This window comes from Myripristis murdjan, chromosome 14, assembly GCF_902150065.1.
Source record: "Myripristis murdjan chromosome 14, fMyrMur1.1, whole genome shotgun sequence".
Lineage (NCBI taxonomy): Eukaryota > Metazoa > Chordata > Actinopteri > Holocentriformes > Holocentridae > Myripristis > Myripristis murdjan.
The window spans coordinates 10,244,844-10,257,459 of NC_043993.1; the positions used below are offsets into that span (position 1 = coordinate 10,244,844).

Below are 12,616 nucleotides of genomic sequence, written 5' to 3' on the forward strand. Positions count from 1 at the left end.
AAAGCTTTAGGGGGATTAGTAAGAAGGGTATGTCTGTAGGTGTGTGTGCACATGTGCGTGCATGGATGTGTGTATGTATGTGTGTGTGTGTGTGTGTGTGTGTGTGTGTGCTTGTGATTCATTGCACACGTGTGTTCTGCTGTCCACACAAACAATGAATAATCTGACATCCTGAGTGCAGACTCATGTTGTGTTTGTGTGTGTGTGTGTGTGTGTGTGTGTGTGTGTGTGTCTGTGTGCAGGCAAGACCATTCGCATAATGCATGCCAGCTTAGCCGTGATCTTTGGAGTGCGGTGGGCCTCATTTGTATGTGCATGGGCTCATGTGTGCTGGGATGAGGAACAAGCAAATGGAGCAAGACAATTATCAACATCCATCACCTCATAAACTCATTGTAGCCAATTAACGCTGTTACAGGATGACATTTGGGTGCAATGCTCCCTTTTAATCATTAAGGTTCACTCTTTCACACACACACACACACACACACACACACACACACGGCACTTTAAGCTGTTAAAACAGTGGGATCAGAGTAATAATGTAGCTGTCTCATAATATAATGATCTGTCCTTGTTGAAGAGCAAATCTCATTCATCCTGATTAGGACTTAGCGTGTACTGTATGTGTGCGTGTGTGCGTGTGTGTGTGTGTGCATGTGTGTGTGTGGGTGAGTGTCTGAGGTGGAATAGAGGACACTGGCCTTTGCAGCTCTCACTCTTCTCTCTTCATGCAACACCCAATAATGAGTGTCACTTTGCCTCTCCTTTCACTTTCCCACTCTCAAACACTGCCTTTCCTCTGGAGAAGCTCCTCTTCTCCTTCCCCACCTCATAGAGCTCCACTGCTCTTTAACACGTTACGCGTTTGAAATCGCTTCATGAATATACCATTAGTTATGCTTGTTTTATTCTTAGACAAGAGGGTACGGCTGGAGAGATGTGGCAGATTGTGCAGGCAAACAAACCAAAAATAGGTGCAAAAAAACAAACAAAAAGAAAGGAAAATATGAGTCTTGGGATCAACCAATGAGCCCAAACAGAGATAAATATTCAGAGCAGGTTTGTTAGAGGGTGAGTTGCTTTGGAAGTTCAAATCTTTTCAAAGTTTTGCGGATCATCTGTTTACACGTTTAGTCCTCGAGGGCACTGGGGGGCTTAGCGGCATTTGCCATTTGATTCTTGTCTGGCTCTTCAGATCAGGTGTTTCTTGTTTTCTCTGTAACAGTTTGAGCATCAAAAATGCTGCACTGGTAGCTACAGCGCACGGGCCTTCTGGGTATTCTGGTTAGCTGTAGGGTGCTTTGGATTAAAGCTTCCACCAAAACCGTTTCTAGCATGGTCTGGGTGAATACTCTCTTCTGATTGGCTGGCAGGTGTGCGTGCAAATCGTGTATTGTGGACGAAGTTTGGCTCAACTTTAATCACCTTTCTAAAGTCATCCGCTATCTGACTTGTAACCATAGCAACATAACAAGCACAGCTGTCAAAGCCTACTTGTTATCAACTGCGGCAGCACAGCTGAGTTATTGACTTGATAAAGTAACGACAGGGAAGGGGAACACACCAGTGGAATATTTATATTGCTTCCTCCTCTTGCCTTTATATCAATTGTCAAATGGCCATGGTATAACCGGGATAATCGATTTGTAGGTGTGCGTTAAACGGTTTCAAGGCAAATTACGGCATAACCATCTGCCTTAAAACCGTTAAACGCCATCTACTTGGTGATTATCCTGTACATAATCTGTAACAGTTTCTCAACCAATGGGTCGTGGCCCAGCAGTGGGCCTTGAGCGCATCTTAGAGCTCCACCAGCCCAACATCATGAAAACGCCAGTGGTTGTTGGTGTTTTTCATAAATATGTAACAGAAACGATGCTTATCTTTTCAGTGCAATTTTTGTATCACATGAGGAAGAGAGAAAGTGGGCCCAAATGCAGGAGCGGAGGCAGGTTTCACTGAAGAATGCAAAACTATTTAATAACCAAAACTCAAAACACTTGGAACACTGGAAGCACTAGCAAACACTGGGAATGCCAAGAACACAGGAAACACTGGAGACATGAGCATGCCACACAGCAGAGACAACAACCAGACAAAGAGCTGAACTGAAACAAGGCTTATATTCACTCGGATGTAATTGGGGAAACAAGACACACCTGGAGAAGGGGCTGGAACACAAGACAGGGGAACACAGAGGATTGGCTGAGGGAAACACTGGGGAGGGAGCAGACAACTCAAAAGACAAAGAGTTCAGCAAGTCCAAAAACACACACAAAAAAAACTCACAACCATGACATTTTGGCATCCGGTTATGCCAGGATGCAATAACTATCAAGTCTGTGCACCCTGAGATCAAATCCTGCTCTCATCTGGATGATCGGATGATTGATTGGATTTCAGTGCGGTGTGCACAGATGTCGACATAATCCGGATATTTTATCAATACCTCTTTGCGCAGGAATATATCTGATCACTATCTGATCAGGTAGGTCACATTTTAGTGTCAAGTCTGGACACAGATGCGGACAAAGCTGAGTTCAATCAAAAAAGTCATGCTGAAAAGACGAGTGCAAGACAAGTGTTTTGAAAAAGAACTATTTCAGTATTTATGAGTGCATGTGAGTGCAATAATGCAATAATAATAATGTCATCTCTGTGGGAAGAAAACAAGCCTAGAGGTGATGACGCCCGAGAAACCCTGATCTATTATATGCCATCAAATGACATATGCTGTAAAACATGCGAATACGACAGAAAAAAAAGAGCAGGAGATGGTGATGAATGAATTAAGAGAGATAGGGAGATGTGAGGACACGGCAGAGGTAAGAGGAGAGCAGAAAGAAGTGAAGAGGAGATGAAAAGAGCATTTCTTCCTCCCACTACTCTGCACAAACATGCCGGCCTTCCAGTAGCTGTGGGGCATAGCCAACTCTCTGATGATGCTATCGGTGTATCTTTGTGCCTGTTAGCGCTGCAGCGTTATCGGTTTTTACAATTTTACAAAACCAATGGGCAGTGGAGACAGCTGAATGCGTGAGAGCCATCATGGAGAACAAACAGGCTTGCAAAAACACAAAATAAGATGCTTAGATTCGGCTTGCTGGCAAAATAAAAATACGTTTTGGATTGACATCTACAAGTGGGCGTCGAGTACGTACCCCACGAGCTTGTTTTTCCCTTTCTTTTTTGTTTTCTTTTCAGCTCAGGTCTCACCTTCCTGTTTTGTATTCGTGGGCTTTGCTGCTTTGAGCATTTGATTTTCTGCCAGTTGTGCAGATCAGGTTTTTTTTTTTTTGCTTTTCTCTGGAGCATTTAAAGCATCAAGGTATTGTGCCGAGAGCTCAGCCTTCTGTCTTCCATAAACAATCTCCGGCTGGTGTTTCACTGATTTCAAACATCTCACCTGGAGCTCGCAGAGTGCTATCGCTGCCAGTGCAAGAGCTGCTGGCGGATGTTTTTGGTTTCGCTGCTGTTTTTCTGCTTCTCCAGGCCTCTAGTAGAGCTTTTTCCCTGATTCTCCTTCCATTTCTCTCTTTCTTTCTCTCTCTCTCTCTCTTGCTCTCTCTGTCTCTCTCTGTCTCCCTGTGAGAGCTGGAGTTGGTTGTTGTTTGTTTCGTGTGGTTTTCATTGCTCTAGGCTTGTCTCAGTATCTCTTTCTATGTCTCTCTCTCTCTCTCTCTCTCTCTCTCTCTCTCTCTCTCACTCTCTATTTCTGTTTCCCTGCCAGTCCATCTCTCTCCCTGTCTTGCCTTTCCTCTCCCCGCAAGAGCTGGAATTGTCTCCTGTTTGGTCGCTGTTCTTTTTATTTTTCTCCCTCCTTTTCTCCAACAGTTGTTACTATTGTTGTCACCGTTGTCTCTCTCCCCCTCTCGCTCCATCAATCTTTCTATCTCTCTTTCACTCCAACAATAGTGAGAGACAAAGGAGTGAAATTAACAGCAGCAGCCAAAACAGCAACCACACCGTTGCTTGTCGCTCTCTTTTTGCGGCTCCTCTGTAGCTCCCTGCTGTTTTTGTTTTCATCCTTTTGTCGGCTGTTTCTTTATTAGTCGTCAAATCCACCCCACTTCCACAGGGAGAGAGACGCCGAGAGACAGACAGGCAAGAAAGTGAGAGCGATGAAGAGAGCTGCCCTCAGTATAGTGAAGCTGCACTTCTTGGCTGTTGGCTGCTCTTGCTATTAAACCTATAAAACATAAATACTCGACCCAACCGACCATACAAGCCGGCCGTCCACAAAACCGTAAAATAACCCTCTAAAGGTCAGCACAAGAAGGATGAGTGGGACTGGAGCCATTTGTAAGTGAGGCCGGGTGCCTTGTTAGGTGTATTTTTGCACTCAATTAGAAGGCACCACTGGCCAAGTGTGAAAACAGAAATGCAAGGGGAAAAAAACAAAACAAAACAAAAAAAAATCGCCATATTGTGAACTGTTGCCCAGCTCCCCCATGGGGATTGTTAAAGTTTCATCTCATTGGATTTTAACTTGCAGTTGCAGGCACTTTAGACCTGAGAACTCTTTCTTTTCTGCTGCAGTTTCTATTGTACGAGGTGATTGTTACGGGAGAGAGAACCGCCTGACTTTGCAGCAACCTCTGCCAGACCTCTGACCTCTTATCATCTAAAGGGAGAGTCAGAGTTTGGGCCACAAGGCAATACTAAGTCCCTTGGGAACTCACCACTGTTCGTAAACACCCTACCGACTTGCAACAATGAAATGCAGTGAAGCGAAAAACAAAAAATAAAATACAAGAAATTCAGTCTGCAGACTCTCATTATGCTGTAAAACGTCTTCTCCCCAGCGGAGATTCTGTTACACAAAGCAATTTTCTACCAGTGGAGAGAGACCTCTGACACCGAAACTTAATGAACCAGCTTGACCTTTGACCTTTAGCTCTATATTGCCCGGGCTGAGGTTATAGTGATCAAAAACACAGCAAATCACTGGTGGGTTTAATATTGTAGGTAAGCAGCTTGTCTTTCCACAAGCAACTATAGATGCACACAAATGCTCTCTCTCTCTCTCTCTCTCTCTCTCTCTCACACACACACACACACACACACACACACACACACACACACACACATACGCACACTGCAAAAACACACCACACATACAGTAGAACCAATACAGCTTTTTGGCTCTTTATTTTTCTGTCTTCTACGTTATTATGTGCTGATAAAAAAAAAAAAAAGAAAGTTGCATTGTGGTGGTGTGTGTACAGTGGTTCAGTCTGGGTGGCCAAACACTCACTGGGGCTTTCTTTCCTTCAGCGCCCCATCATTTATGTTTTTTTTTTTTTTTTTTTTTACTGGTGGTTTTGTGGGCTTTAGCACAAGGGTTTATGTTGTTATTGTGTGTATTGTCACTTGTTTTCTGAATGCAACAATGAGAATGGAATTAAAAATCTCTCTCTCTCTCTCTCTCTCTCTCTCTCTCTCCCTCTCTCTTTCTCTCTCTCTCTCTCTGTGTGGCTCTGTCCTCGTCTCTGTGCCCATGGCGGTTATTTTTTCGTGACCCCTCACTACGATGGAAAGTGGTAGTGGGAAGCCGCTTATTGTCACAGAGGGAAATTGTCTACCTATGTGTGCGTGTGTGTTTGTGTGTCTGTGTGTGTGTGTGTGTGTGTGTGTGCGCATCTGAATCATACTGTACACCGAATGACTGACTGGAAGAATGTATCTTCCAGTTCAGTCTGCTCCCATTTACAGTGTCTCTTCTGTACATTTCTGTGTGCAGTCATGTGTATGCTCATGCATTTGTGTTTATGTGTGTGTGTGTGTGTGTAGGTGTGTTTCAAATACTGAATGTGAGTGCAGGATGTGTCATGATGACCTCCAGAAATCAAAACACATTAGACTGCAATCCAAATATCCAGATGGGGCAGGCCAGGGCTGGGTGGGGCACACAGTGGTTTACTGGGGATACACACACACACACACACACACAGAAGCAGGCACACACACTCCCCTAATGCTTACGGTAAGACAGGAATCTATTATCAATATGGAGTAGTCCAGGGAGAGTGTGAGTGATGTGGGTTGAGTGGGTGGGGTGCTAATGTGAATGGATGCCTCTCATATATGTGGCTACCAGCAGACTGAAGTGATGACTTTGTGCATTCACGCTGAGCGGTGGACTTCCTGCAACCAGCTCAGTTACACTGTGATGAATGCGGCTCAGTAGGAATTCATTTTGGGGAGGCGAGGTGCTGAGGCCTCTGTGGCGGGATGTGATGACTTTGTTTTGGAATTTAGCTGGAAATCGGTTTTGAAGCTGACAGACTGGCAGCCGGTTCTCATTTTGATTCACCTCTGTGGAGACGTGTCATACTGTAGCGGGCATATTAAAGATCCATATAATAATATCTTTTGTGTTGTACTGTGGCCCGGGTGGGTGCTTGACTCTGAGTGGATGCGTGATATGGATGCATTTTGACGGCTGTGTGGCTCTGATGTATTTCCCCTTCAGCTGGTTTCATGGTCACAGATCATTATTCAGTGTTTCAACATCATTTACAAAACATTTTGAACCAATTTAAGAAGAAGGCACATATTCAGGGATTCAGCCATCCTGCAGTGTGGTTAGCAACAGGCTGCTGCGTTCACCACACCACACCACACACATTTCATTCACTCATACGTGATGAGTGAGTGATGGTGAACAGTGAGTTCAACCTGGTGGATAGAGAGGCCACCAGACCACCTCCAACTCCCCACTCAGCCGCTTGAAGTCTTGATTTGCCTGTTTTTGTGACCATATGTGGTACAAAGGAATTTGGCTCCAAAATCATACAGCCACCATTTGTAAACACAATGCTCCACCTGTCAAACTCAACAACATGACAGATAGCACAGACTTATGGAAATGAATGAGAGCACATGTTTTCTTTTCTTTTCTTTCCTTTCTTTTTTTTTTTTTTTAACTGTGGAAACCAGATTTACTTTATGCTTGTTTTTGGTGCAGTAATCTTGTTTGATATTGTATTTTTGTTTGTCTGTGGCCAAAGCTAAACCACTTATGACACTGGGAAATATTTTCAGCATGCTTATGATGGCATTTAATAGGAAAAAGAAAAAAAAAATCAACAATTTAAAGCAGAGAAATTAGCTGTCAGATTTCAATGTTCTTTGTAGACTCGCTTTTTTTTTTTGCAGCAATGTTTAAGAAAAATACAAAGAGAAATCCAGCACAAAAGGACAGCTCACTTCTTTCACCCATTCAGCTCCATTGTAGCTGCAGCTGCTCTCAGTGAGCATTTGGCATGTTTACCAACGGGAGACACAAACCCTAAAAAAGCAAAAACAGTTCCAGAAACTCAATGTAAGTAGCAAATCTCTGTTTTAAATGTGTTTTAAAGTGTTTCAGGTTGGATTTTTCAATTAAGGTTATTCTTGCAATAATGCAGAGCTTGACTGTTTTCCTAATGGATGAACAGTGTTGTGATTGGTGTTGGAGTGGACTCCTCACTTCTAAGTGCATAGCTAACTGTGGTCCACTGTCCCGCCGTCAACCTGTGATACCACTGACCCTGTCCGGCACTTGGCCAACAACTTTTCAACAGTGTCACTTAGCAACACCACTCAGAGTGCATGATGGGATGCTGTTGTTTAGGAAGAGGTGCTTGAGGTTTTAAAGTGTTGCAAAGCGTTGCCAAATGGCTTTTTTAAACTTAGATGGGCATTGTCTCAAATATCAATTTAAGCCAAACACCAAAGCAGAACGATGTCTGCTTTTGGGCATTCATTTGGATGGATGTCTGTGGATCCTAAAAAGCAATAAAATGTCTTGAATCATAGTGCAGTTATGAAATGCTTTATAACTTTAGAAATTTATAACATTTTGAGCTTATAGGCCTCACAAATGCTGTTGTTTCTTGGTGTGGAAAAATATCTTATGTTTTGCCACGTACACCCATGGCCCTAGAAGTTCACAAGAACACAAATCAATCAACGCAATAACACAGACCTGGTCTTTCATTTTGAGATTTTGTGATATTTTATTCTGGCCAGCAGTAAAATGGTGCTGAGCAGCTTTAAATTTAGCTTGAGGAATCTTTCACCCTGATTTAAGGCTGCATGATTGAGTCTTGAGTGGGCAGGTGATTCATTGGAGATGAGAACATGCTTTGTTGTTTATTTTTAACCTTTATTTACTCAGGGAAGAGCTCTTCCTTGGCATTACCCTGTTTCATCAGCCGCTGGGTAAAAACAGTCCTCTACTGTTGGAAAGTAAGCCACTCCACTGGAGCAATTATGGGTTACAAACCTCTCTCAAAGGCACCTCAGCAGCAGGAGAGAGCATTACTCATTCACTTCCGCTCCTCTGTTTTTCCTGGGAAATTATACCCACGGTCTCCCAGTCCACATCCGCCTATATAATCTGTATCCCTCCTGGAAATCTTCCTCATGCATCCATAACCTTATATGCACCATAAATTGCAAGGTCGCACGTTATGAAAGAGGAAGAGATCTGATCTGCTATTATCAAGTTATATTTCCCCTCTATGGGTTGGCCTTCTCTGCCTCTTCGCACGTTCATGGATCATCAGATAAGGCAGGACTCTGACAGGGAAGCTGTTGGCTGGCGGGGCCTCTGAAGCCTCCACCACCCCGGAGCCCACGCAGCAGAGGAAACGGCACACATACTGAATGCATGCATGCACACAAACACATACATAAGCATTCACGTGTATGAAACAAGACATTCAGACACAGATGGATAGGCACAAACAGAGACAGACAATGTTGTGGAACAACTGTAGCTACATTCCTTTAATTACATGAGCAACAACAATCAGCCCAGGGTTATTTAAAAAAAAAAAATGTAACCTGAATTTAGCTTTTTTTATTTTTTATTTTTATTTTTTCCAGATTAAATGATCTGTTATTAGTATGATTACTTGCTTGTAAAAAATAAGGAAAAAATAGAGATATAATAGAAGATACACCCCTTGCCTTCCTAATACAATTTCCTATTAACAAAAAAAAAAAATCAGAATCCACATGCAACTGACTTCCCCCTCAAGTTCCATTTCTATAACGTATAAAGGGCTATTAGACATTTATAGACCTCATTTTGGAATCTGAATGGGTGTGAAATGAAGTTAAGTATCTAGAATGATACTGGACAATTGACCTTTCATAAAGATTTCTGTCACCTGCAGTCACCTCAAACAAAAGACAGCAGTGCAGCTCTTTGGTTTGTGCTCTTCATTGTTGGAGAAGCTGTTCCTAACGGAGAGCACTATAATTCGAGACACACTGAAAAAAATCCCCTTTAACAAGATATTTAGTATCATATTCAGTGTTCCAAATCTTGTTCTTCTTAAAAAGAGTGAGAAAAAAAATCTGCCAGTTGGATAAGACAGACCCGATAGTTTCCGATATTTTTTCCCTTTTTAATTTATTTTTAATCTATATGTTGAAAGAAGGCAGAATATGAGGCAGAGTAACTTGTTAAGATGGATATATTTTTTATACAATGTAGTCATAATCATATGATTCCTAAGTGGTGTAAAAGATACAGGTTTAATGTAGCATTGGTAATGTACAGCCTTGATGTTACTGAATGCATTACATGCAACAAATGCACAAAATCACAAACACCCGGTGAAATGAAACTGAGGCGCAAAGGGGAGATGTGTGTGTGTGTGTGTGTGTGTGTGTGTGTGTGCAACATATATACTTATTTTAGTTATGCTTCTGCCCCCATGTCAAGACAAGAAAGATTAATCCTTGCATCAGCCTGTTTTAGAGAGTGTAATCCTTAACATACCATGAGAGCCCTGAGTCTCTGAGTGTGTAGGTGTGTGTGTTTGCGTGTGTGTTTGTTTGTGTGTGGGTGTGTGTCTGTGCCATAAAATGTAGGCATCCTGAGATGCCAGCTATAGCTAGAGTGACATGACCTTTACAACTGTGACCTCTGATATGAGACGCCAAGGTAATTGTCTGGAAGGGTAATAGAGAGAGAAGAGATAGAGGTAGAGATGGGTGGGGGTGGGTGGGGGGCAGGTTACAGGTGGAGTCATTTACTGCCTCATCATCCCACCAACATTATGAAAGATTGTTCATGAATTTAAATTTTACATTTCATTCTCTTGAATGTTTTTTTTTTCTAATATGCTTAGTCAGTTTGGCTTCATAATGTGTGAAAGCATAGCCAGCGGTGGCTGTAGTAATGCAGAATAAGTGCAGGACAGTGCATGACGACGGTTTTCAACGATGGGTGCCTCTGTCAGAAAAAGAGCAGCAGGCAACATCAAAGATAAAAATAGTACATGATGTGTCTTGTTTTCACCAGTGTTCATTTTAAAGCAGTATGAAAGCGTCCGAAAGAAACTCTTCAGTAGAGAGCCTTTCACAGAGAGACATGACCTTGAGGTTTGCCTGAAAATGACTTTCCACAGTCCCTCTCAGGGTGGGGGCCTTTGAAGTCCTGATTGTTCTGGCTGAAACACACTGGGTGTCTTTTGTGCGTTATGATACCAATGCTGATGGCTCTGGGAAATGTCTGATCCCAAATGGAATTCTCTATTGAATTCAATTTATGTGTGCCTCGGTGTGCTCTGGGGACCACAAGCTTCACAGCATACAGAAAAACAGATAGATGCTATGGATGTTTCATCCTGATTTTGCAGCACCCAGCTTGGGGCCTGAAATGAAAATGAATAAAAAGGAGATTTCATGGTGTATAAGTGGAAGCAATGTTATAAAGAGGAAATCAACCCTAAATCACATAGGGTAGAAAATTGCTGCTGCAGTGCTGTTTGCGTGTTGAAAGTTTTAAGTATGGAACACATCCGGCCACGCCCTGAATAGTGCGAAGTTTGTTCCAACTCACTAATATGACCCACAGGAGCGCCTCTAATACAACCAAAAGGACCGTTTCCTGAGCAAGTTGGCCTTGCAAACTCCCTAGCCACTGAAAATATTTGGTTATGGTTAGGTTACTGTTAAGCTTAGTTTGTTGTAATGGTTAAGGTTAGGAAAAGGTCAGCGTTCAGGTCAGGAAATATTTACTGATATCAGTTAGCTACTTAAAACACTGCTCCTAATTAGATTTGAAGCAGGGTGAGCTGGTGAGAGGCATGTTGCTTGGCTTGTCCACTGCCCCTCCAACCCGCTTACGTGGCCTTTGTCGCTCCTTTAATACCACACCACAGCGTCGTTATTTACAGGACCACTAGAGGTCACTTTTAAACTTGACAACATAACTATAGGTCGGAATGGGCTGCTGTACAAACGACCTAGGGAGTCGTTTTTTTTATTTTATTTTTTTTTTTTTTTTACGGAGGATAGTCTCAGTAAGTGAAGTCAGGTATTTTGACAGCAGATGCAAGGTACCTGCTTAGACAGCACTTCTGAACGTAAACAAATTTCTTGGCGCAACGCAACCATCTGCTAAGGGAGGCTTAAGGCTGCAATTCGTGTTGGTAACTGATAAATCAAGTGCCAGGCAGGTTGTAGATGCGTTTGAAGCACCGTAATTACCCGTAACAGCCGTGACACATGGGCCTACTACATGCAGTGAAGTACGTGGTTAGCGCTCCTCACATACACTGAGAATTCTGAATTTGCAGTCGGATTTGACATCTCAAGCTAATTTACTCTCACTCTCTCTGACAACAGCGCTCTTCTATAACAATATAACAAAGATTGCTGTCAAGTCAAGAGCTTGGCTTACATGTTTTAATGTCGTCGTAAATCTGAGCATTGTTTTGTGACCGTGAAGCGCCTAAGAAAATTGTATCACTTCACTTCAAGATCGTTAGTTCCATTTAAAGCTGGACACTCACCTATAACGATGCACTGCTGCCTGAATGCAGAGAGGGAATGACTTTAGGTTTTCACTGATATGAATACACTATTATGTTACATGTCTTGCATCATCTCCTTGCACTGTGCAAGAGGCTCAGTTGTCCTTGTGCCATGTGGGTCAGTGTGGACTGTGAATATGTAAAAACCTCTGTATTGCAGCTTTTGTTCTGGACACAAATGACCAGAAGAATACAAGGTGACAGTAGCACAAATTAGAGATGCCATTTTCAAGGTTTTGCACTTAAAAGAGTTAGCTAATGGGTAAGTTTAGGCAACTAAAACAACTTTTCTTAAGCTTACATCATATTGTATTCCCACTTTCAAATGTTTATTTGCCTTTCTACCCTTTCCCTCTTGAATTTTGTGTGTTGTGTATGATAAAGGAACAGGAATAAAATTAGCCAACAGTAATAATAACAACAGCAACAACAGCATATGTTGCATAAAGCTAGGATTATATTGGCTATGTTTAGGCATGTAAAGGTTTTGGTTAAATTCAAGGTAAGGTTTTGGTCATAATCAACAGAATTAAAAAACTGCTGAAAATGAAAAGTTTATTTGTGGTATACAAATTCATAGCAAGTTTGGAACTGAACATGAAATATTTTCACCACGATGGCTGCAAAACTTCTCTACCGTGGTTTTTCTATGTCAAACTGTAGTCCTTTTGTGGTGGGGAAAGGGATTTCTCACACCTTTCATGCAAGGAGCATATTTGCATTTTAGGGCGCATGTTCATGTCCTGAGATTGTATGAACCATGGTTGAGTCTGATGAAATATGTATTTGAA

General features: G+C 42.3%; 1 protein-coding gene across 2 annotated transcripts in view; it reads left to right on the top strand.

The window, feature by feature from the left end:
• Window positions 1-12,616, top strand: part of kctd16b (potassium channel tetramerization domain containing 16b) — a 94,902-nt gene that overhangs the window by 15,887 nt on the left and 66,399 nt on the right. The window lies entirely within an intron of this gene.